General features: G+C 38.4%; 1 long non-coding RNA gene across 3 annotated transcripts in view; it reads right to left on the bottom strand.

The window, feature by feature from the left end:
- Nucleotides 1-543: 543 nt before the first annotated feature.
- LOC107133222 (uncharacterized) overlaps nt 544-27494 on the bottom strand; it is an 85088-nt gene continuing 58137 nt past the window's right edge. For all 3 annotated transcript variants that reach the window (XR_009490818.1, XR_009490817.1, XR_001502027.3), the window contains 3 exons: nt 6519-6656; nt 4594-4628; nt 544-1445 (listed from right to left, as the gene is read on the bottom strand). This is a non-coding gene — a long non-coding RNA (uncharacterized lncRNA). The remainder of the gene's footprint in view (nt 1446-4593; nt 4629-6518; nt 6657-27494) is intronic.

Here is a 27494-nt window from a genome sequence, read left to right as displayed (position 1 = left end):
TAAATATGGGAAGAAGTGAAAGAGCACCTGGTGGAAAAATCAAGGCTTTCTGCTAATTAGCGTCTCCACAATCCCCCCCCAGGGAAGGGGGGTGGCCAATTAAGTTTAATTGCTGAGCACCAGGCGTGGAGTCTGGCTCCTCCAGAGTTCACAGCTGTAGCTGAAGGGATGTCTCCGAGAGCAGTGTTTCAGCCCCAAACTGACCTCCATGACACTTTACCCCTATACACTCAAGCCGAAAAAGGGCAGACCCATCTTTAGAATGTGGCTGTATTATTTAGGATTGATTTTCAATTAAATTTCTTTCCTGAATGTTAAGTATTCCCTGGTCTTTGCTACTTATTTGGTTTATGATAAGATTAATGCTGGAGAAAAACACACCTACGGGTAAAAGTAAGTGCAAAATTTTCATTAAAAAACTCAAAACACACAATTCCATAAATTCAGAATGTACTACATATATATATATATATACATATTTTAATTTTATAGAAAAGTTACTCCCTACCTCTAAATTCAGAAAATATCTCAAAAGTTGTCAATTATAGCAATCTCAAATAACCTGAAGATGAGTGTATTTTATATTCCCGTCTTTGTAGGGTTGGATTTTCTGCTACTATTCCTTCTCTAATGCTTTTTCTGGGATCCCGGTAACTAAGATTTTCAATGTATACTCTCCATCTGACATTGACAGGAGTGAAATAGAAAATTCGTGCCTGATACACTCTCTTTTCAGATTTATTTTTATAATTGAGTTGCTATGCCACCTAGTCACCTTGGCAGTTTCTGCAGTGCCTAGAACACACCCTTTCCCTCTGACACTCCTGTCCTAACTCAGATGCCATGATCTGCATAGAAAATGAATGAATCCTGAATGACATTCCAGGCCTTCTGCAAGCATCTCTGCACCCAAGTTGCTGCTGGAGTGTGAGTAATTTCCACTCTGCATTCATTAGTCAGAGAAAAAGCAAAGAGGGTTTATGGGAAATGATGGAATCTGGAGACTATTTTCTTTTTCTCTCAGGTGATTTTTTGAAATCCTTTTTCTTTAGCTCTAGGAACATAAATAGTAGGCAAGAAATTCTCTAAAACATAATTAAATAATTATCATCTTTCAAGAAAAATATTGCATGTGAATTGGGACAAGAATATGTAATATGTAACTAAGATATATGTAATCAAGAGAAATAAAGAAAAAGGACAAGCAGTAATGCCCAGACAGGTAGGAAGAATGAAAAAAGGAAGAGGCCAGAAAAGTGCAGGGCAATTATGTAAGTATTAAATACTATACCAATGATGACTATAAAGAATGCAGTGGAGTTTACTGTGCGTGCTTTTGATACAGCGCCATCACAGTCTAGTTACATGTCACACTCACATACGCTGTACCTTGGCAGTTTTCTCGATGATGGTCAATTGGTCCTAGGGTTTCTGACTCTCCAAAACTGTGTAAAAAAAGAAAGGTCAGCAAAAAAGGAAGTGACATCATTGAAACTATTTTAAAACAGATCTTGTAAGCTCCAGTTTAATTGAATAAATAATATTACAAGTAAATTCATGGGACAATTGGGAAAAGAGATTTAAAAACAGATATATATATATATAAATATAATTTTTGCCAAAATGAGTCATGTGAGAAAGCTTCAAGAATATTGAGCAAATTTACAGAGGAGAAGAAAGCTAAGTATTTTTCAGAACCTCAGTCAGATGTGTTAATTTGCTGGGGTTGCTGTAACAAAGTATCATAAATTGGATGGCTTAAATCATACAAATTGATTGTCTTATGGGTCTGGAGCCTAGAATTTTGAAATTAAGACATGAGAGTGTTAGTTCTTTTTAGATCCAAGAGGAACACTGTTCCAGGTATCTATCACTGGCTCGAAGATGGCCATCTTCATGTTCTTGTGGCATTCTTCCTGGATATGTGCATGCTGCTGCTGCTACTGCTAAGTCACTTCAGTCGTGTCCAACTCTGTGCGATCCCATAGACGGCAGCCCACCAGGCTCGCCTGTCCCTGGGATTCTCCAGGCAAGAACACTGGAGTGAGTTGCCATTTCCTTCTCCAATGCAGGAAAGTGTGCGTGCTAAGTCACTTTAATTGTGTACGACTCTTTGCAACCCTAAGGCCTGTAGCCCACCAGGCTTCTCTGTCCATGGGATTCTCCAGGCAAGAATACTGGAGTGGGTTGCCATTTTTTTCCTCCAGAGAATCTTCCCAACACAAGGATTGAACCCAAGTCTCTTATATCTCCTGAATTGGCAGGTGGGTTCTTTACCACTAGGGCCACCTGGGAAGCGCTCCTGTATATGTGCCCTGTATCTAAATTTCCCCTTTTTCATAAAGACACAAGTCTATTGGATCAGGAACCCACCCTACTCCATTATGATTTTATCTTAACTAATCATATCTGCAATGATCCTGTTTCCAAAAAAGATCACATTCTGAGGTACTTGGGGTTAGGACTTCAACCCAGGAAATTTGGTCAGCACATAACACAACTTATAAGGGGTAGGAACCTCTTTTAAAGAGAAAAATACACTAGCAGATAGCCCACATTGACTATTTTTATTTTGATGTTACCTGGTTGAGTAACAAAAGGCACATATTTCTTATAATTCATATAATGTTAAGCAAGCAATTTAAAATTATATACAAATAATAAGAATTTAAATTAACATTTTTTGTTATTTATTCACTTTTTAAATTATCATGACAGAAATGTCATTTTGTTGCAGTCAAATCATATTTAGAATGTGAAAGTGCTTTTGGCAGCTACAGTATTTTTTGAATTTCAATATGGGTCATGAGTGATTCCATCACCCCCTAGTTTTCTCTATTCAAGGCTCTGTGGTAACCTAAATGGGAAGGAAATGCAAAAAAGAGGACGTATATATACGTATGGCTGTTTCACTTTGCTGTGCAGCAGGAAATAGCACATTGTAAAGCCACTATCCTCCAATAAAAAAGAAAAAACCACAGCAACGACAACAGCAACAAGGCAACCCAGCTCATCTTGGATGTTTGGGGGCCGGGGAGAGCAGCACCTGTAGTACCACAGAGAAACACCAGAGGGAGCAAGAAATCACAAACTCCTGAAAAGGAAACCATCAAATACCTCTCATTGGGGAAATGGCACACACAATTCCAGAGATGCTGCTGCTGCTAAGGCTTGAGAGGTCCCCAGAGTCTCTACCCAAACTGATTGGTGAAGGCCTTCCCCTGTATGAGGCCAGGCTATATAATGACTGGTGAAAGTGTCTGGGTTGTTTTCTATCATGACAAATAATAATAATAATAAGCTATATGAAGAAACAGGGAAACTCGGGCCAAACTGAAGGAACAACTTCTCCAGAAAATGACCCTAAAGAGATGGAGATCTATGAATTACCTGACAAAGAATTCAAAGTAATCATCTTATGGAAGTCAAGTACTTCACGACAACACAGATAGACAACTGAATGAAATCAGGAAAATAATCCATGTAAAAAATGAGAACATTAGGAGATAAGACGCTCTGAAAAAGAACTAAACAGACATACCAGAGCTTAAGAATTCAGTAAATGGATTGAAAAATTCACTAAAAAGATTTAACAGGAGAGTCAATCAAGCAGATGAATTCGTGAACTTGAAGGCAAGTCGACATGCTACAACACGGATGAAGCTTGAGGATATGAGAAGTCCAAAATGGTCAAATGCTCAGAGACAGAAAGTAGATGATGGCTTCCAGGAGCTGGGGGGAGGTGGAGGAGGGGAGTGGTCAATGGACAGTTTCAGTTGTATAAGATAAAGAAGTCCTAGAGGTATGTAACACAACAATGCACATTTGATTAATCTGCACACTTAAAAATGGTTCAGATGGCAAATTTTATGTGTTTCTGATAATAATAAAGCAGAGAGGAGCCCTGAAATAGCCTAACTGTACTCAGTTATAGCACAGTTATTCAGATGATTCAGACACAACTTAGTGACTAAAGAACAAAAATTCAGGTGATCCAGAATGTGTTCACACTATTTTTTAGGAGTCTTTGTAAATGAAATTTTTAAAAAGTAAACTCTCCTTATGAGAAGACAGAGTCTTTCCTAGGATATGTCCAGAATGGGAGAGTTGGGACGGGGGAGTGTGGAGGACATAGAAGGGGGCATTTTCATACCATAATTTGAGAAACCCAGCGTATGTGATTAATTCAGACCTCATGCATGAAAGAGTGGGCTTCCCTGGTGGTTCAGACAGTAAAGAATCTGCCCACAATGCAGGAGACACAGGTTCAATCCCTGGGTTGGGGAGATTGCCTGGTGAAGGGAACGGCTACCCACTGCAGTATACTTGCCTGAAGAATCGCATAGACAGAGTAGCCTGGTAGGCTACAGTCCATGGGGTTGCAAAGAGTCAGACATGACCTAGTGACGAACACACACACACACACACATGAAAGAGTACAGCTTTCAACACCATTTAGCTGTCCCTTCAAATGCCAGATTCACACACACATGAAAGAGTACAGCTTTCGACACCATCTAGCTGTCCCTTCAAATGCCAGATTGCCAGGAAGAAGAGAAATACGGGGTGCTACCACCCACAGTCAACACTTACCCTGACTGTAACCTTTGCTGAATTCTTACATGTTTCTGAAAAATAGTAAGAAATTTACATTTTAATGAACTTTATTGTAAATGGGAACTACAAAGAACAAAACCATTTTTGATAACAAGAAATTGGATTGCTCTCAGATTAAATCTCCACCAAGATCTAAAACTTTCTAAACATTAAGCTGGTAATAGTTTCTGAGTCTCATTTTCTTTAGTTTCTGCTCATTATTTTGAACTATACTAAATGTCAATACACTTGCTTCCTAATTTCCATAATTATAGAATTTTATATTCTACAATTTCATGTTAATTGAAATTAAAAGTGTGAAACAATCTTCTCTTTATCAAAAACAAAAACAAAAACAAAAAAACCACATCCATTCCATACAGTTGCCGTAGCACTATCATTCCACCACCAAACTTTGCACTTCCTGTATGTACATCTTATCAAGTCCAAGGCCCAGTTCTTTACTGTAACTGCTATTATTGAAGACTATAATATCAAAATTATTCCTGTGCTGAGGAGATCTGATTGATCAATTCAACAATGCAGAAATCATTCTAGTCAGATATTCACTAAATATTAGCCATGCGACAAATACCTCATAACTGTAATTCAATAATTTAATTAAAATAACCATATGAAATAAAATAGTGGTCACAGACTTGGAAATAATTGAACATTAAAGATTTAATAGCCATCTAAAGGATAAGCTTTTTTATTGCACATTTGGCAGGTAAGTGAAGACAATAACATTCCCAGCTAATGCTCAAATATGAGCATTATTACCACTTGGATATTTGCAAAGATGGCTCAGATAATTGCCATAAACCATTGAGAGTATATACTGTTAAGCATTCATGTACTTGACCCTAAGCATTTAGAAACACGTTCTGCTCTTTGAAAGTGTAACTGGCTAGGATTGAGGCCATCTGTAACTAAAGTACAAGTGTGCCATTTGAAGATTAAAGTACAGGTCTATGCATGCCTATAGATTAATACTGGTAACCCATTTCATGAGAAAGTTTAAAATAATAGAACTTTGAATAATTTTAAGGTTCAATTAGTAATGACAAAATTGCAAAGCTGGCAAAATTACAGTTGACCCTTGAACAACATTGGTTTGAACTGCCCTGGTCCACTTATATGGGGACTTTTAAAAATAAATATACAGTCCCCCTGAGGCAGGAGCTAGAAGGGCTCAGAGTTAGCACACAGGATCCCTGTGGACCGATACTCCAATGTGAAGAAAGCAGGAGCACGATAGAAGCTGAGCCCTGCCATGATTAAAGATAAGCGACATATTTCTCATTCTTGAGATCGAGGAGACCTTCCTGACTATAAAGTGCATTGGAGGTCAGAAGAAAGGTGGTGTCAAGCTACACACAGACCTCTTCACTTGCCTAAGAAATAGGCATGCACACACAGGAGTACCCCCAGATAAACCAAATACAGACTCAGAACCAGGCAAAGCAAGATGACTGGCCAAAGGAAACCCAGAAGAAATGCCCCATGAGAGGGATTTAAACTACCAGGAGGTAGTGAATACTGGATGTTTCTTATCTTCTATATTCAGAATTAATAAGATATGATTATGTGATACTTTGGCCACCTGATGCGAACAGCCAACACACCGGAAAAGACCCTGATGTTGGGAAAGATTGAAGGCAGGAGGAGAAGGGGACAACAGAGCATGAGATGGTTGGATGGCATCACCGACTCGATGGACGTGAGTTTGAGCAAACTCTGGGAGATAGTAAAGGACAGGGAAGCCTGGCGTGCTGTAGTCCATGGGGTTGCCAAGAGTAGGACACGACTTATCGACTGAACAGCAGCAATATACAGAATTAATAAGATATGATTATTTCAATCAGATGTTCTTGGAAGTCAAAGAGTTGAAACTTTAGAGAATAAAGAAAGACACTCACTCCAGGTAAACAGCTCTCCTCAAGCCTTGCTCCATTTCAGGACCCCAGCAGATTTCCACTGGACTTCCAGCAAATATCAGCAAGTGTGTCTTGGGCCCCGTGAAGGGCCTATAGCTTCTCTGGGCAGCTTCCATGTGTCTTTTGGAAAAGAAAGAGGTCATCACACTATTATTCTCTTTTTATCCAGCTGTACTGGAGAAGGAAATGGCAACCCACTCCAGTATTCTTGCCTGGAGAATCCCATGGATGGAGGAGCTTGGTGGGCTACAGTCCACGGGTCTCAAAGAGTCGGACACAATTGAGCGACTTCACTTCACTTTCACTTACTGTCTTCTCAGTGGACATGAGGCAATTTATAGCTCCACACTTTGGTTAAGAGCCCTATAGGGAAACCTGAATTCACAAGTATATGTTCTTAATTTGCTCCTTATTGACTGTAACCTCAAGCTGCTTTCATTCCACACTGACTGCTCCTGAGTGGGCAAAACTTAAATTGGGTCTCTGGACAGGCTAAGGCAAACTGAGCTAGAAGGACGAGGAGGAGCAAAAGAAGGAACAGAAGACAAAGAAGGAGAACGAAGTGGAGGAGGAGGAGGAGGGACAGGAAGAGGAAGAAAAGGAGAAGCAGTGAGCAGTCGTCAGCCCACATCTGAGGGAAAAAGACCTCAGAATACCCTGAGGAAATAAGAACCGCCCGCCCCCCAACTGCACACTGAGAGATTACAGCCTGCACCCAGGAGGGGCTTCCCCACACTTAGAAATTGCAAACGCAACCCCCAAGCCATCTTGCTGCTGCTGCTGCTAAGTCTCTTCAGTCGTGTCCGACTCTGTGCGACCCATAGACGGCAGCCCACCAAGCTTCCCGTCCCTGGGATTCTCCAGGCAAGAACACTGGAGTGGCTTGCCATTTCCTTGCGCTACACATTTATTCATCCAATGAATATTTACTGAGCACCTTTATTTATTTAAGCACCAGAGTAGGTAGAGGAGATACAGAACAGATTAACCAAACTCTGCTCACAAGTAGTTTGCATTCTAGTGGGGCAAAAACAGTCCATCGATAAATACAAGAAAATATGGGACAGTAATACTGGCTAGGGGAAAGTTAAGTAGGATGGTTTGAAAAAATTTATATAATTTTTATATAATAAATTTTTTATTTTTATTTTCAGATTTTTAAAAATAATTTTATTAGCAGATTTGATGCTCAGAGAAGACCTAACAGAGGTGGAGATATTTAAGCTAAGACCACAAGAAACGGGCACCCATTTATTTGAAGATCAAGAGAGCATCAGGGATGAAAACCCCTAAGGCAAAGGATTTGACTGTAGGAGGAATGAACACACCTGTGGGCTAATGTGCCAGGGATGAAGCAGGGGGTAGAAGAAGATCGGGGTGAGGGGGGCAGGGGCATGGAAGGGCCTCAGGGATGGAAGGGGTCTTGGTGCAAGGGTTACTGTGGACCAGGTCTGGACAGCCAGCTCCTGCAGTGCTGGGTCCTTGGCAGATCCAGAGAAATAATGGTAACCACGGCTATTAATTGGTCAGGTGAACTTCGTGCTGTATAATACAAGTGAGTCTGCCAAACCTGCAATGACCCAGCAATCTACACCTACTCCCATTTTAGTGTGAAAACGGAAACAGAGAGGGCTCACCAACGCCTCATAGCAAGTCACTGGCAGACTTGGGGTTTGCAACATTTTATGACTTTCCTAGGCTGGATTCCATGGTGAACGGCAGAGGAGACGTGAGCTGGGCTGCGGTGGTGTTTCCTGCTTCCTTAGTTCTCTCTGCTCCCTCTGTCCACAGCCCCTGGAGAGGAGCTCCCACCCGGGCTCCCCTCTGCCCTCCTCTCTGACCCAACTCTGTCCCAGGATGTCCTCATCACACGTGGACCTGAAACTCAATGGGTGTTGTCTGCGCCTCCAGTTGTTGGAGTAGATCCCACCCCAGAGAGCCGTCCTCAGAGGGGCCATTGTTGACCAGCTTACTTTGAAATTCACTCCCTAACCATTAATCCCTCATGGATCACAGCCTTGTCCTGACAGAGGAATTTGCATTAACTCAAAGAAGCTGTGAACCATGCTGGGCAGGGCCACCCAAGATGGATGGGTCATAGTGAAGTTCTGACAAATTGTGGCCCACTGGAGGAGGAAACTGGGAACCCACTCCAGTATTCTTGCTGCAAGAACCCCATGAACAATATGAAAAGGCAAAAAACTATGACACTGGAAGATGAACCCCCCAGGTCAGAAGGTGTCCAATATGTGACTGAGATGAGGTAGTGAGATAGCATCACTGACTCCATGGACATAAATTTGAGCCAACGCCGGGGGATCATGGAGGACAGAGGAGCCTGGTGTGCTGCAGTCCAAAGGGTTTCAAAGAGTCAGACATGACTTAGCAACTGAACAACAACAATCATTAATCTACAGCTATCAAAGGGAGTAGGCACTTGGAATATAGGTGCATTTTTAGCATCACCTAAAGGTAGCACATTTAAGATTTCTTATATATATAGTAAAAAGTGCATATTAACTAGGACAATTAAAACATCCCAACTCCCTAGTTTATTGGAAAGCCTTTCAGTTGCATTAACATATTCTGCCCATTAGTCCACTTAGTTCAGTTCAGTTCATTTCAGTTCAGTCGCTCAGTCGTGTCCGACTCTTTGCGACCCCATGAATCGCAGTACACCAGGCCTCCCTGTCCATCACCAACTCCGGGAGTTCACTCAGACTCACGTCCATCGAGTCAGTAATGTCATCCAGCCATCTCATCCTCTGTCGTCCCCTTCTCCTCCTGCCCCCAATCCCTCCCAGCATCAGAGTCTTTTCCAATGAGTCAACTCTTTGCATGAGGTGGCCAAAGTACTGGAGTTTCAGCTTTAGCATCATTCCTTCCAAAGAAATCCCAGGGCTGATCTCCTTCAAAATGGACAGGTTGGATCTCCTTGCAGTCCAAGGGACTCTCAAGAGTCTTCTCCAACACCACAGTTCAAAAGCATCAATTCTTTGGCGCTCAGCCTTCTTCATAGTCCAACTCTCACATCCATACAAGACCACAGGAAAAACCATAGCCTTGACTAGATGGACCTTTGTTGGCAAAGTAATGTCTCTGCTTTTCAATTAGTCCACTTAACCAACTCACAACTGCTTCACTGAATAAACACAGAAAATGTAAGTGTCACAGGGTCACAGGGTAAGCATCACAGGGTGCTGCAGTCCGTGGGGTGGACAGGAGTCCAACTGAGAGACTGAACTGAAGTGCCACAGGACACAATAAAGGCAAGATTGTAACATCACATTAGAGTTCAAAAACAGGGCAATGTAACTTTCAAACTGCAAGAGTTTCTTTAAAAGCCGAAGCAAGTTCATTAAAGTGAACTCATACTTGTGATGAGTCTGTAAAAGAAAAAATAAATTGCTCTACTTTGCCTCTGAACAGGAAAAACTCATTTTATATAAGGAACATTCCACGGATTTTTATTTAACCACACGCATTTGACTGAGTGTGTCTGAAGTACTTCAGCACCTCTTGGTATGTCATCATTCTGTTCTCATTTAGGATTCAGTGAAACATCACAGAGCGTAATATATTCATTTGGTAACCATTTGGATGTCACATTTATTTCTATAGGTGTTCAATTGTAATTCGACATTACTGGGCACTCAGGAAAAGTGTTAGCCTTAATTTCTAGATTTGCCCACTGTTAGAATTCATCCTCTGCATCTAAATCAGCATATTTGCATATACAATATATTCTTAATCTGAGCTTTATGTTTTAAAAAACCTCTTTTTCCTGATTATCACGTTTAAATGCAAATTGTTTGACACACTGCGAGTCTGCACAGTTGTGAAGCAATCTTATAAAGCAAGAGAGTCCAGAGGTTAGCTATACCTGCCAAAGTTATATGAGGCTGTGTTATTTTCTTATTAAAAAGGCACATTGTGACAAAATATCAGAAGCATATTTTGGCAAATTTTCCCCCAAAGCAAAACCCAACCAGGCCACGTTAAAATAGAAATGTTGCTGTTGTTATTCTGTTGCTGTGTCCTGCTCTTTAGGACCCCCATGGACTGCAGCACGCCTGGCTTCCCTGTTATTCACAATCTCCCAGAGTCTGCTCAAATTCATGTCCATTGAGTCAGTGACGCCATCCAATCATTTGATCTTCTGTCATCCCCTTCTCCTCCTGCCCTCAACCTTTCCCAGCATCAGGGGCTTTTCCAATAAGTCGGCTCTTCACATCAGGTGGCCAAAGTATTGGAGCTTCAGCTTCAGCATCAGTCCCAGGGTTGATTTCCTTTAGGATTGACTGGTCTGATCTCCTTGCTGTCCAAGGGACTCTCCAGAGTCTTCTCCAACACCACAGTTCCAAAACATCAGTTGTTTGGTGCTCAGCCTTCTTTATGGTTCGATTCTCACATCCATACATGACTACTGGGAAAACTATAGTTTTGACTATATTGACATCTGTTGGCAATGTTCTGTCTCTGCTTTTAAATACGTTGTCTAGATTTGTCATAGCTTTCCTTCCAAGGAGCAAGCATCTTTTAATTTAATGGCTGCAGCCACCATTTGCACTGGTTTTGGAGCCCAAGAAAATAAAATCTGCCACTGATTCCACTTTTTCTCCTTCTCTTTATCATGAAGTGATGGGACCAGATGCCATGATCTTATTTTTTTTGAATGTTGAGTTTTAACCCAGCATTTTCACTCTCTTCTTTCATCCTCATCAAGAGTCTCTTTAATTCCTCTTCACTGTCTGTCATTAGAGTGGTAACATCTGCATACCTGAGGTTATTGATGTTTCTCCTGGCAATCTTGATTCCAGGTTTCCCTTGTGGTTCAGCTGGTAAAGAATCCGCCTGGAATGTGGGAGACCTGGGTTCGATCCTTGGGTTGGGAAGATCCCATGGAGAAGGGAAAGGTTACCCACTCCATTATTCTGGCCTGGAGAATTCCATGGACTATACAGTCCATGGGGTTGCAAAGAATTGGACATGACTGAGCGACTTTCACTTTTAGTCTTGATTCCAGCTTGTGATTCATCCAGCCTGGCATTTCACATTTCATATAAGTTAAATAAGCAGGGTGACAACATACAGCCCTGACATACTCCTTTTCCAATTTTGAATCAGTACGTTCCTCCAGGTCTAGTTCTGTTGCTTCTTGATCTGCACACAGGTTTCTCAGGAGGCTGATAAGGTTGTCTGGTATTCCCATTTCTTTAGGAATTTCCCACAGTTTGTTGTAATCCAGACAGTCAAAGGCTCCAGCATAGTCAATGAAGCAGAAGTAGATGCTTTTGGGGAATTCACCTTACATATCATGGATTTTGAGGAAAGTTATCCCATGCATGGGGCTTCCCAGGTAGCTCAGTGGTAAAGGATTTGCTGCCAAACAGAAGACAGGAGTTCGATCTCTGGGTCAGGAAAATTCCCTGGAGAAGGAAATGGCAACCCATTCCAAAATTCTTGCCTGAGAAATCCCATGGTCTGAGGAACCTCTTGGGCTACAGTCCTTAGGGTCGCAGAGAGTCAGACACGACTTAGGACTTAACAACAACAACAGTACCTCAGAATGTGACCTCCTCATGTTTGAGCAAAGGGGGCTGAATCATAACACAGGGGTTAGGACATGATTTTGAAAGTGGTTGGATGCTTCTGAGGTTTAACTGCCAGCATGAGAACTTTAAAGAGGGAGTGAGAAAGTTATGGATGGAAAATGTTCCAGCTCTAAGGACAGATATAAAGATATAAATTACAGCTATGATCTGCTGAACTAAGTCTCCAGGGTCACCATAAAATACAAATATGTGTGCATGTGATAATTTTCCATTATTCATCATATAGCAATATTAAACAAATCATAATAATACATCTTATTGAAAATTAAAACCATTTACATGAATTAAATTCTATATATATATATAAATGAGAATATAAATGTGTGTATTTTATATAGGCTAGAATTGTTTATTATTGGTTATATAGCAGTATTATTCTTACTTATAACATTATTAACTATAACTAAGATCTAAAATACATTTAAAAATAAGATCTCCAAAATGATACCTCTTCACAGATATACAAGGAAATTTAAACACCCTTTTACAGAAGACAAAGTAGAGATAGATTTTTGAATTTGTAATTTAGTGAGCAAATCATGAATAAAAAAAGGGCTAACTCTTCTTCCATATTTTCCTGTGGATTCTAAATATATTTAAGTTGTCTACAATTCTCAAAGCCAATATATTCTCTACTGAGAAAACCAGCTGGGAAGCAGTAAATCGTTGCCAAATTAATTTATTTGTATTTATCCTTGGCCTTGTAAAAACTGAGTCATCAATGAATGAATGAAAGAATGAACTGTAAACAAATAGATGCATAAATTATTACTTGGATCCAGTTTGAGGTTCTGGTGGAGTCAACACACACACAGAAGCACCCACGGTGTCCTGGGTCAACCCTTAGCTATTCCCTCTGGGGGCTGTGGGGAGAGTGACACCACATTCTCCTAAGTGACTCACATCTTAAAACTGAGAAGTGCTACTCCTGAGAATAGGTCTTAACCACAAAGAACTGAAGTGGCACAGCATCCCTTTTAAATAGCATATGTCATATAGAAAAAAAGTGTGTGATAGTTTAGCATGTATAATTATATCAGCTGAGACAAAATATTTTTTAAAAGAAAATCTGACTTAACAGGGGAAGTAAAAGAGGACTTTTAAATAATCATGGACTCTTTTTTTCTGACTACTATTCCTAGCCCAAATGTCTGTTTTACCATATGTTTGCAGATCTTAATTTTAATTTTTTTAGACTGTAAATTCACCAAATGGTATACAGTTATCACAAGTTCACATCATTTAATACATGAAAGAAAATTTTCATTAAAAAAGAGTACTTTCTGTTTCAAATTTTCCAATTAGAAAGAGTCAAGATTCTACAACGCGGTTTTTCTTCTCTTTTCTTTTTTTTTTTTTTTGACAAACACCATTAATCCAAATTCCGAAGTAAGAGGAGAAAAAAATGGAATTTTTATTTTATAAAAAAAGCTAGAGTTTGTAATGACATTTAAGTGTCTCTGAATAACTAAATAAATGACCTATATGAAGTAAAACATCTGTTCTTTCAAACTGAATTTTTTTTGGTTTGACCTTGAGGTGACAGTCATATCAAATTTTCGAACTTTATCAAGTAGAATGCTATTGGTCTTAGACACCATTTAAAATCACGAAAACTTTCCTCCAGGTGATAGGAGAAATAGCATTTCTAGTCAACAGATATTAACCCTTTACCTAATGAGATTAATTTGTTTCTCTTGGGTTTCAAATCTATCCAGAATGATATCTTTTCGGAGGATTTCTGCTTTATCAGAGATGGCAGACAAACATTTCACCACCCCCTCACCTCTGTTCCTTTCTCCTGACCTGTTTCCTAAGAGGGGAGACGTGGTTGCTGAGCAACAGACTACTCTGAAGAGCACACAGCATTCCACCTCCTTCACTTGGTAAAAGGCAGGCAGTGCAAAGCTAACCTAACCAAGGCGTGGACACCAGGAAGGGGATTGGGTCGGGTCTCCTTTCCCCAGCAATGACAGCATTGTAGTCAGTTGCGGAGTCCAGCAGCCATATAATTGCACAGCTGCAAAATATCAAATTCCTTTGTAAGAAGTTACTAAATTAGAGTGAACTAAATGTTTAAGTACTAAAAATAACCGGCCTAAGTCTCAGAACATGTAATAAATCAAAAAGTACTGTTTAGTTTCAAGACAATAACTTCTGTTTTCTCATGTGGGTTAGATTAGAAAGCAGAGCAATATCTTATTTATGCAATTTATTTACTTATTAATCTATCTATGAGTCTGTCTAACTTATTTATGTTGGATGGGATATTTGACATATTAATAAATACATGTAATTAATTTCACCTAAAGGATATTCATTAGATTTTTCCCTGACTTCAACTGTACCGTCCTGTATTTACACAGTTGATTTTAAATTGAAAATTCACTTAGTGTTCCAGAAATTAAGATATTTCTTGGTGCTTTCTGTGAACAAGAGTGGCCAAGTCTGCATAATCTCTAAATCGTTTAAAATTTCAGCATATTTTTTGTCATCAGACGTGAGTTCCCAAATCTTCAGTAAATTTGCTGCTCTGTCCAAACTTTTAAGCAAATCAATAAGACTCAATAAACTTGATTTATGCTCTATTTCAGGACTAAAATGAGGCACAATTTCATAAAAGATATGTTTAGTCTCTTTATTGAAAGTAAAAACTCTGAGGAAAACCTTAAATCAGCTAAACATCAATAATGTTTTAAAAAGTTATGAGAACCTTGCAAAAGTGCTATACATTTCCCCCAAATAATGCCCTTTGCAGCCACATGGATGGACCTAGAAATCATTATGCTAAGTGAAGTGAACAGAAGACAGGTAACTATCATATGACATATCGCTTATATGTGGAATCCTAAAAAAATCATCCAAATTAACTTATTTACAAAAATAGAAACAGACTCACAGACATACAAAACAAATTATGGTTAACAAAGGGGTGGAGGGATATATTAGGAGTTTGGGATTTACAGATACATACTACTATATATGGAGAAGGCAATGGCACCCCACTCCAGTACTCTTGCCCGGAAAATCCCATGGACGGAGGAGCCTGGTGGGCTGCAGTCCGTGGGGTCGCTAAGAGTCCGGCATGACTGAGCGACTTCACTTTCACTTTTCACTTTCATGCACTGGAGAAGGAAATGGCAACTCACTCCAGTTTTCTTGCCTGGAGAATCCCGGGGACGGAGGAGCCTGGTGGGCTGCCGTCTATGGGGTCGCACAGAGTCGGACATGAGTGAAGTGACTTAGCAGCAGCAGCAGCAGTACTATATATAAAACTGAAAAATAACAAAGACCTGCTGTAGAGCACAGGGAACTAACCCTATTCAGTATTCTATAATAACTTATAATGGAAAGAATGTGAAAAGAATATATATATATATATAACTGAGTCACTTTGCTGCACACCTGAAACTAATACAACACTGTAAATGAACTACACTTCAATAAAAATATAAATAAATAAAAACAAAAAAATCCAAAAATAAAAGTGCTCATTAAAGTAACTAAAAGGATGAATTCTTTCCACTAATATTTACTGAAGCACAAAGCAGTCCTGTAAATCCCTGGATTCAACTTTGTTAGAAGCAGCCACAGTCTGGCACATATAGTCTTTTAAAGCTGATGGACATACACTTATTTTTTAAAAACCTGTGTACCTATTATGCTTCCTGCACTGTTTAGGTGCTGAGGATATAGCAGTAGACAGATGTAATCTTAACTCTCAGGAACTCACAACTGCAGCTAGATGATGCAAACAATGAGCGAAGACACTCATCTGTTAGCTGGTGAACAGTTCCATGAAAATAAAGAAGGAAGCAAGCAAAGTAAAAGGTGATAGTGACCGACAGGTGACAGTGCAGGTGGAGAAGAGGGCCTGGTTTACAAAGGTGAGGCTCACTGCTATTAAGTAAAAAGTTTGACTCCACCTTTGATGACTCATCATGGATGGCGGTTAGGCCCTGGTTCTCCCCCTCTTCACCCTACCCCATATCTGGGCAACCAATAAGAAAGCCTGTGCTCTCCATCATTTAGGTCTCCCTCAGTTTAGAGTCCAAACATGCGAGCCCCCACCCTACCTAGGAACTCTCACCTCACCTACCCTCTAACCTCAAGAAAAATCAAAGCCATGTGCCTCCCCCAGCACCCAAGCCACTTGCAGATCCCCTTGGCAGCCTGCCCTGCATCCCCTAGAGATCCTCTTTATATGAGTGGCGCACCTCTTCACACCTTGCAGTGTATGTGCGGTCTCATCAGTCTCGACATTCAGACCAGACTTTGGGTGGGGTGGTGAATCCCACCCTCCTCAGGGCAACAGTACAGCAACGACATGGAGCTTCCAGTGAGCTCGAGGAATTTACAACCTTCAGAGAAACAACTGGACCACTGTACATGAATGATCCCATCATTAACTGTTTAGTAGTTACTAGTGAGACTTTGTGAAAAGCGAAAGTATTAGTCATGTCTGAATCTTTGCGACCCCACGGGTTGTAGCCTGCCAGGCTCCCCTGATTGGTGGAATTCTCCAAGCAAGAATACTGAAGTGGGGTGCCATTCCCCTCTCCAGGGGATCCTCCCGACCCAGGGATCAAATAGTTACCTAAAGAGTACCATTAAACAAAAAGGACACACATAGAAAGGTCTAGAAGCTCAACTGAGAACAGATAGTGTGTCATAAACTCTACCTACATCTTCACATTTGTTGTAATTTCCTGTAAGCCTATTAAAGTTTTTGTAAAATAATACTAAGTAAATAAATAAATGTACTGGCTTATTCAAACAAAACATTCATATGAATATTCACCCCAGTGACAAAGAGATTCCTGAGGCAAGAGCACAAAATTGCAAACATTTATTCCAGATGCAAACATCTTGCTCTAATCTAGGTGCTAATCTACCTTTATGGCTTCCGCAAGTTTGATCCCAGGGTCAGGAAGATCCTCTGGAGAAGGGCATGGCAACCCACTCCAGTATTTTTGCCTGGAGAATCCCATGGACAGAGGAGACTGCAGGCTACAATCCCTGGGATGGCAAAGAGTCAGACACTACCGAAGCGACCCAGCATGCACGCAATCTACCTTTAGCTTTGCCCTATGAAGGGTGTAAATCTCTACATTTCTGAGAAGGCCCGATGCCCCTTGCACTCCAAGTGCAAAGTGGTGTGCAGGAGCAGCGGGACTGAGATTTCAGGAAGAAGATGGGAACTGGAGATGGGTAAGGGTGAGCAGGGGACCCAGGGGCATCGCTGCTCCAGGAACAGGTGGCCATTCCATCCATGGACACTCTTGGGGACAGAGCAAATATTTGAAACCTCAGTTCCCAAGTCTAAACATCAAGACTACTTCCTGAGTAATTTCACATTATATAAAACAAATTGACCTCTTTATCTCTAGAAGCTGCAAATTGCAGCTATTTCAAGAGAAGACATATAGGTGAATAGTTTGGCCTGAGGTAAGCATTTCATGCATTTTGTTAAAGCAAAATCAAAGTCTAAAATAAGAAATAATAGGAGAGAGAAGTGTGGCAGAGCCACTGGGACTTGCCCCTGATCCCTCATGTAATTGAACAGCCTGGATAAAAACCCAACCGCATATTACCTATCCTGCCACAACTGTCTAGGCACCTTTCAAAACAAAATGAATATTCCCTAATATTACTTCACCTTTTTCTGTCACTGCTATTCTGATTTAACACTTTCAGTATTTTTCAGGCATCTTACCTGTATCCAGAGCTTTCTTAACTTCAAAACAAACTCTCAGCATTATGGTGTTCTAAAGAGGTTTGAATACTGAAAAGACTTATACCCCAAACCATAACTATTTTAACATACAATAATTGCAAAAACAGGAATCCAGTAAAAAAAAAAATTATGTTTACCTGCTTGGTTTCACAAGATAAGGGTGAATTTATTTGTTTTTTTTTTCCTCCCATATTTAGAGTAAAAAGTAACTCCCCAATTATATCAATTCCAAAATAGTCTTAAAGAATCTAGAGACAGGACTTCCCTGGTGGGCCAGTGGTTAAGAATCAGCCTGCCAATGCAGGGGACACAGGTTGATCCCTGGCTGGGGAAGATCCCACACGTCATGTACAACCACTACTGAAGCCTGCGTGCCTGGAGCCTATGCTCCGCACCAGGAGAAGACACTGCAACGAGAAGCCTGCACATTGAAACTAGGGAGTAGCCCCCACTTGCCACAACTAGAGAAAAGGCACACAGCATCAAGTATCCTGCCCAGCCAAAAATAAGTAAACAAATGAATGTTAAAAAAAAAACAGCCTAGAGACAGAGCATGCTTTGGGTTTCAGTTTTTTACTATGTGACCTGAAACTAAGAAAAAGTTTCAGATTATGAACTCAGAATTTCTTATTTGACTCAAGACAGGCTCTTATATCACTTCAAACTCCATTCATTTTGTTCTTTTTTTTTTTTCTGGTCCAAGCAAGAAGAAAACAGCACAGTTAAAAAAAAAATTAGTTTAAAATATGAAGTCGCATCAAGGAAAAACTACATGAAATCTCCCTCTTTCCTTTATCAGACTTGCTTAAATAACTGGAAGTACAAGGCAATTAAAAATCTAAATTGGAATGTTGACATCATGAGGAATTATCTCCTCCCTAGTGAAGCTGCTAAGATGCTTTGTCTTATCGTTCCATTTTAAAATCTGAAAATCCTGATGTGGGCTCTTATTTTTCACAATGCCTTTTTTATTGACTATTACTGTGCCTTTCAAAGAAATAATTAGAATACGGTGTTAAAACTTTAATGCTGCTGCTGCTGCTAAGTCGCTTCAGTCGTGTCCGACTCTGTGCGACCCCATAGATGGCAGCCTACCAGGCTCTTCTGTCCCTGGGATTCTCCAGGCAAGAGTACTGGAGTGGGTTGCCATTTCCTTCTCCAATGCATGAAAAGTGAAAGTGAAGTCACTCCGTCGTGTCCGACTCCTAGCGACCCCATGGACTGTAGCCCACCAGGCTCCTCTGTCCATGAGATTTTCCAGGCAAGAGTACTGGAGTGGGTTGTATGTCACTGTTATTTTGACCTTATGGAAAAGCTTGAATTTTTTTGCTTTCTTTGTTTCATATAAATATTATTCTCAACAGTGTGTAGTCTATTACTGTATTATATAATCTCTCAAGAAATTTGTGGGGAAATTTTTAATTTGGGGAGAAATAAAAGATATGAATAAGAATATTAAAGTAAGCAAGTACTTTCAGAGTTAAGACTGGAAATTAGCCTCATGGTAGCTCTCAGTACAACTCCCTAGTCTTCTGAGCTTCATCTCCAGCTGAGCACCTGAGTCATCAGTAAACATGGAATAAATTATCATGAAGTTAGTCATATCTGTGAAGTGATACATATAAATGTTTCTATAAAACTGTGAATACAAATAAAAGAACAATAATTATTACTCTGACTTCTACTCCTACTGCTATTACAAACTCTATCAATTGTCTAATAATTTACTCATCAGATGAGTTCTGGTCTGTTTGTATAAGACTGTCAAATACCACTCTGAACAGAGTCTTTACAACAGAAAGCTCCTATAGTACCTACATAGTGACAGCCTCCATTTGGTTTTCAGTAATCATCTCAAGCAACTCTTACACACATTATATTATTATGACAACACATTAAATTATGACAACAACATAAACAATGATCACAAATGACACACAAGAGGAAGATGTAGCACAAACGAGCACTCATATCTGGGTGACCATCTCTTTCCAGCCAGGATGAGTTGCTGAGCATAGGGGTCAATGAATGAAGTATAGAAAACTCAGTCAACGGGGAGTTTAGGCCACCAAGGCTTCAAGGAATAGATCCTGCTCCTGTGATCAGTGTGCTGAATTCCCACAAATTTCCTTTACCTCACATTTCATTAGAATGTATTCTAAGAATAAAGTGAGATCACTACATAAAGTTGTGAGACTTGTTAAATAATTTAACATTTTGAGACACACACATTCTTCACACGATCAGGTGTTACTACTAAGGAAGTTGACTAAGGAGAATGCTGCACCGTAAGACCATGAGCTGCAAGGAAATTGAGATCAAGAGGTTTTTCCTGTAATATAAAAATCCTTCAAGGGGAAATTCAGAATTATATTTTTAAAATTCTCTCTCTCTTTCTTTAAGCTAAAGAACCATAACAACAAATCTGAACTTGAAAGAAAATAAATTTTTCAGTAGCAGTTTATTAATGTAAGGCTTCATCACAGTGTGTAGGCACAGAACATCCATGATCATCCATGATCCATGTATACCCTGCTTATTTAAAACAGATAACCAACGAGGACCTACTTTACAGCACAGGGAACTCTGCTCAGTATTCTATAGTAATCTAAATGGGAAAAGAATGTGAAAAAGAATGTATACATGAATAGGTAATAACTGAATCACTTTGCTGTAGGCCTGCAACTAACACATCGCAATCAACTCCAATATAAAATAAAATTTTTTTTAAAAAGTTGTCATCTTTCACAGATGGCCAAAGACACATGGAAAAGATGCTCAACATGCTAATCATCAGGGAAATGCAAATCAAAACCACAATGAGTTATCACCTCACACTTGTCAGAATGGCTAGTATCAAAAAGAATACAAATAAACAAATGCTGATGAGGATATGGTGAAAAAGAAACATTCATCTGCTGTTGGTGGGAATGTAAATCAGTACAGTCACTCTGGGAAACAGTATGGGGATTTTTCAAACGACTAAAAATAAGAACTACCATATGACCAGCAATTCTACTTCTGGGTATATATCATAAAAAAACAACCCACTAACTCAAAAAGATACAATGTTAATAGCCGCATTATTTGCAATTGCTAAAATATGGAAGCAACCTAAGTATACAGCAACAGATAAACAATGGAATACTGCTCAGCCATAAAAAATAATGGTATTTTGCCAATTGTGGCAACCTAGATGAACTTGGAGAGCATTATGCTAACTGAAATAAGTTGACAGAGAAATACTAATACTATATAATATCACTTACATATAGAATCTAAAAAAAAAAACAACAGATTAGTGAATAAAACAAAAAAGAAGCAGACTCACAGATACAGAGAACAAATTAGTCGTTACCAGTAGGGAGAAGGAAGAGGTAGAGACGAAAGAGAGGTTGTTATGAGATTATGTGAATCATGTGTGTGATGCTTTTGAAAATTGTAAAGCACTACAGAATTTAAATAATCTTTTATTCAATTAAAAAATAAAAAGATATATCAAAAAAGGTACTTGTCTTTCAAGCATGATCACATTCAGAATTCAACACTTAATAAGCAGTCATTTAAAACTAATTTTGGAAATTAAAGTAGCATATAACTTCCCAAGTCATCATATCTTTCATTCTAATACCTATTTTATTTTAAACAGTTTAGAATATTACTGTCTCTTAGCCTTCAGAGTTTGAGTAGCATATGATGGAAAAATGAGTCATCTATAAATGTATTCAATTCTAACAAGTCATACCGATTCCCCCTCAGACACACCAAAATTTTTCATACCTGCATATACAAAAAAGAAACAAGATGTAATTAATGAAATATCTATCTACCACTCTTAAGTTATTTTTCATGCTACCCTCCAAACACACACATGCAAATACACAAATTAGGATGTCAGAAAACACAATATTTTTTAATGTGAAAAACCAGCATCCTTGTTAATACTAAAACCATTTTCCCAGACCTTTTAGAATTCCTCCAGGACAATTTTGACAGAGATTTAATCTTAATGACATAAACAAAGTTGTTGCTCAATAGTTCATTTCATAAAACCAGAGGGAAAAACAGAGCAACTGTACAACAGTAAATCACTCCTTGGATCTTAAGTACTCCTCATGGTAACAAGCCAGGCCATTCTTCAAGAGTGTGTAGTTTCCTTAGAGAGATACTAATTTTAATTTTACTAGCTTGGCTATTCTTTCTTTATAAGTCTGCAGGTTTCTCAGAAAGATACAAATTTTAATTGCAGATATGTGGAGAAAGAAAAAATGTGCATATTTATTCAGATTCCTGAAAGACTTATAAAACCTTTTCAACATAGGCTCTCTTAATTCAAAATTTATGGAAACCTAGATAGAGAATGAACTGAAATTCATCCTTAATCTGGGAAGAAGAAAACATTAATGAAATGTGAAGAAAACATTAATGAAACGTGAATAAAAGAAATTTAACCAATTGATGGAGTCAAATTTTTTTACAGCTGTTTTATATTTTATATTTAATGCATTTCATGTGATATTAATAGCAATACTAATTCACATGTGAATACCATACCTAGAAATTAATAGCTGTTCTTCACATACCAAAACTGTGATGTGTTTGAGTTATAAAGTAAACATGAAATAATATTCCTGTCTCATTGTTTATAGCATGCATATCACAATACTCATGCATCACTGTGGTATTTTTAAATTTTTCTAACAAAATTTTCTGTTATTTCTTGATATTTTGTTTATTACTTCTTGAGATAGAAACTAATTCTTTGTGCATACATTCCACAACACCTACAATGAGTAAATGCTCATTGATTTAAACTTTTCCTTAATTTTATTAAAATATGTAACTATGTGATAATTATAATGTATTTTTAGAATTATTATTTAATTTTAATTATATTCTCAGTTGCAATGTTATGGATCTAGAGTAATTCCTGGTTTTTTCTAGGCGTGTTGAGTCACTTTCAGTCATGTCCGTCTCTTTGTGACACTATGGGCTGTAGTCCACCAAGTTCCTCTGTCCATGTGGTTTTTCAGACAAGAATACTGGAGTGGGTTGCCATTTCCTACTCCAGAGGATCTTCCTAACTCAGGGATCCAACCTGAGTCTCCCACATCTCCTGCACCGGCAGGCAGATTCTTTACCAGTGTACTACGTGGGAAACCTATTAATGTTAGCTAAGAATGATTCATAAAGTCAGATGTGCATATGTAAATAAATCCTGCAAAAAATATTTGAAGTTTTCTAAAAATTAAAATACATCTTTCTACATAGTTATATGCCTCTATAATAAATAAATACTACAACATTTGATCAATTATATATAATATTAAAATGCATTAATGGGGTGAACAAATTCTAACAACAATACTTTGATATTGGAATTACTTAGCTTATTGTGAACACATATAATGTTATATGTGGCTTTTTGATAAAAGAATAAATCTTTAATCTTTTTCATTAAAGATTGTTCTTTAACATTTCTCTCATTAACATTTAGATTTCTTAAATTCTATTATTCATTATATCAAGTAAATTTTTCTACTTTTATTCATTGCTAAGATTTTGAAAATTGTACATTTATTCTAGCACTTCAAGATTTTTGTAGAAAAAACTGCTTCATTCATGACATTAATGATATTATATATTTAGATTTAATTCCTATTTAGTCTATTTTTTAGACTTCTAAGCCAAAAAGTTTATACCCACTTCTATCATGCAGCTTTAGATTTTGGAAAAAAAAAAAAGTTCAGTGTAAATTTTTGTTGTTAATTACACTAGCTTTGGTTGGTTACTGCATTACCATAAATTAATACCTTAGGATACCATCTCTGAAACTTAAGATGCTTTTCTGCTACCAATGTCAATAACTATTACACATTTAACTGATTAAAATACTCTGTAGTTTTACTTTTTAATAAATACAAAACTAATCTGATAACCTTCTACTGATGCAAATGTTGGCACGTCTCTAGCACAGAAATAACCATGCCCTTGCCCTTTATTTTCTAGCCCTAAGTCGTTTTCTTGCAAAAATAACTATGTTACACTGATGTAATATAGTAAACCCTAGTTATTTGTGGAACCTCAATGATACTGTTTAGAAATTCAAGTGGATTATATAAAGTGGGACCTTCTGTAATAGTATAACTTGAATTAGCATGATTTACCACTGGAAGCATGAAAAAAATATCACATAATCTATTTTTTTTTCTTATTTGTCATTTTGTTAAGTATTCAGAGTCTTTTTATTTTTCTCCTGTTTGTAAATGTCTGTAGTTTAAACACTGTGGAGGTGAGACTAATTCAACATACTTCCTTATATGGAACTAAATTGAGAAACAAGTTAGAAATATGCCATTAAATCTTTTTATATATAAATTTTGTCTTATAAAAATCCCAATTGTCTCTTTGGATTCCTTCAAATTTATCAAACATATACTATCCAGATATGTCACTTTGTCTGTTTTGATTGTTAGACTGGCTTAAAAACTTCATATGAACTGGTCACATCAATCCAATTCAAAAAATAATTTTGGAGACTCTATCTGATATACACAGCAAATACAGCTATATTCCAGGTAATTGTAGATACAGGCCTATTCTTTCTTCCAGGATGTTAACTTTATTCGCGTCTATAATTCCAGTTTTATCTCAGTTATTATAATGAAGATTTCTTCTTTCATCTCAAGATTTCTGAAGAAGAGGGTAATAAAACCAGGCTTAAGTATTATTTTTGCACAAAATGACTGATTTAAAGTCTATAATAATGCAACGCCTGGGATGACTTTAAACTAGTACACAATCATCTTCCAATCGTGTTTAATTTAAAATTCCACCTTTTTTAGATGAAAATGTTCCTTCCAATCTTCTTCAGAGCTTCGGGTTTTTCATCTAAACATTTCAGGTTCTGCCAACACAGCCTCTGTAATTAGTGGCTCCAGGCCAGTAAATTCATCCTGCATGTCAGTTGCTCCATTTCTAACTTCAGCCCACGATGTGGAAGCAAATCATTACACTGGCTTCTCAGACTTGAAATTGAACTTGACAAACATTCTTTGGGAGTTATACAGAATAAGAACGCAAGCTACAGACAGCAAGCAATGACACCTGTTACAAAGGCCATGTCTAAGCACATTGGGTGTATTGAGTTACTGCTGACTTCAAGGAAAGTGATGAGCATGTAATAAAAAATACATTTTATCCCTGGATTCCTAACATATCTCTAAAGGCATATAGGAAATATCATGCTTCTCGCTGAACCTGGGACTTCCAGGTTCCACGTGATGTAAATATGTTTTATTTGCTATTTAAATAATGTCCATTTTGGTATATTATCCCAATGGATCTCATGACCATCCACATTGCCACAAGAGTTAGTCTCAACAGCAGCGTTATGAAAGGAAAACCATCATACATTTGTGATTAGTGCTGAGAAAGTCAGAAGTCATCAAAAAAAGCATAAAGCAATTTCAAAAGATGTTAGAACAACAAAAGAAATTAAGAATCTTTTAACACCATGTCTTAATTTTACCTGAAAGAAAACAAAGATTCAGGGAAAAAATCAAGAGCCCAGGGTCAAAAAGCTAGTCAGTGACAGAACTGAGAACAAAAACCAAGTCTCCTTACTTTCATTCTGATATTTTCAACCTTCTTTCAGTGAATTTCCAGGGAAACAAATAAATAATTTAAACTACAAATTCCAAATATTTTTTTTAATGAATAAAATAGACTGGAGGAACAAGAAGAAGTTTTAAAATATTCTAAACAGAATTTTTAAAAAGATCATTGCAGTAACTTTTAGTAAGGTAATAAATACATTAGTTGGATTATTTTTTCAAAATAGCTAATACAGGTTTCAAAATCCCACATTAACACACAAACTATTTGGAACTGGTAGTTGTAAAGAAGGAAAACGTAGTTGATAAAGTAATGATCTGGAGAAGTAACCCTAAGTTTATGTATCTTGGGATATATAGTAGAAAATTTGGAAATTGTAAAAGCTTAAATTATACGTTTGTTTCCCTGGAAACAATTGTCAAATTCAAGAATCTGCAGGCAGAAATGTGCTTTGTTTTGGGCTAACTTGTTGTTAAAGGGTGATACACCCAGCCATGTTCCCCTCCAGCTTACTTCCATCTCCAGGGCTGCATTCAAAGGGACAACATGGCATTGTAGGCTTTGGTCTCTAATTAGTTTCATGCCTGTTGTTACAGCATCTGAGCACAAAAGAAGCTCAGTGGATTTCTTTTGAAAATGAAGATACTGGTTGAGTTTTGATTGGTGCTTTAAAAAACATCCTGAGGAAATATTGCATCTTTTACACCTGTACATTCCTGACCTCATAAGAGAACGAGTGTTCCCAATAGCTTACAGGTATTATTTATTACTTTTAAAGAGAACAGAAACTCTTGAAAATGTACACAGGCCCATAATATCAGTACTTCCACTGATAGCTATAAAATGAAAATGAATAAATAAATGAAATATCAGAAATTGTGTTTGCCTTGCCCTCTCATATAAATTATGGGAGAGGGAGAGGGTGGGAAGATTTGGGAGAATGGCACTGAAACATGTAAAATATCATGTATGAAACGAGATGCCAATCCAGGTTCGATGCACGATACTGGATGCTTGGGGCTAGAGCACTGGGACGACCCAGAGGGATGGTATGGGGAGGGAGGAGGGAGGAGGGTTCAGGATGGGGAACACATGTATACCCGTGGTAGATTCATTTTGATATTTGGCAAAACTAACACAATTATGGAAAGTTTAAAAATTAAATTAAATTAAAAAAAAATTCCCACAAAAAAAAAAAATTCCTACAAAAAAAATAATTATAATGGGATGACAAAAAACCCCACAGTGAATTCAAATAATTAAACATCAGTGTTACCAAAACAAACAAACAAAAAAAAATGGCTTCTAGAGTGTAACTGAGCAGGAACCTATTGGCCCTCCCCAGAACAGAACCCCCAACCCCTCAGTCCAGTGTCCACTCTGTGCCCCTTGTCCATAGAAAAACTTTAGCCTCCTAGTCTTTCCCAGAGTTTCAAAGAGTATATTTAATCAGAGAAGTCAGAAAATGCAGAAAAAAAGGAAAACGGTCAAGCAAGACAAAATAGTAACAGTTTAGCCATTAAACAGGGTCAAGGACATTTAGTTCCTCCTCAGGAGCTTCCCTGGTGGCTCAGAGGTTAAAGCGTCTGCCTGCAATGCAGGAGACCTGGGTTCGATGCCTGGGTCAGGAAGATCCCCTGGAGAAGGAAATGGCAGCCCACTCTAGTATTCTTGCCTGGAGAATCCCATGGACGGAGGAGCCTGGTGGGCTACAGTCCAAGGGGTCGCAAAGAGTTGGACAGGACTGAGCGACTTCACTTTCTTTTCACTTTCAAGGGATATAGATAGCATTCTGAGCCATGTCCCTTGCACTGTTTTGTAGATACTAAAACCCCCACCAGGTGGAAAAAGTTAACTATACGCTGCCCACAAGCATGTGGACCCCAGTTCCTTAGAACCAGAGGTTGATGATGTTGACTCCTGGTTACCTCACCACCAACCCAGGAGAAAAAGTGTCCATGAGTGAATCATGAACCCCACAACCCCTCT

The sequence above is a fragment of the Bos taurus genome, chromosome 16 (genome assembly GCF_002263795.3).
Source record: "Bos taurus isolate L1 Dominette 01449 registration number 42190680 breed Hereford chromosome 16, ARS-UCD2.0, whole genome shotgun sequence".
Classification (NCBI taxonomy): Eukaryota; Metazoa; Chordata; class Mammalia; order Artiodactyla; family Bovidae; genus Bos; species Bos taurus.
This window is presented reverse-complemented; position numbering and strand designations above follow the sequence as displayed.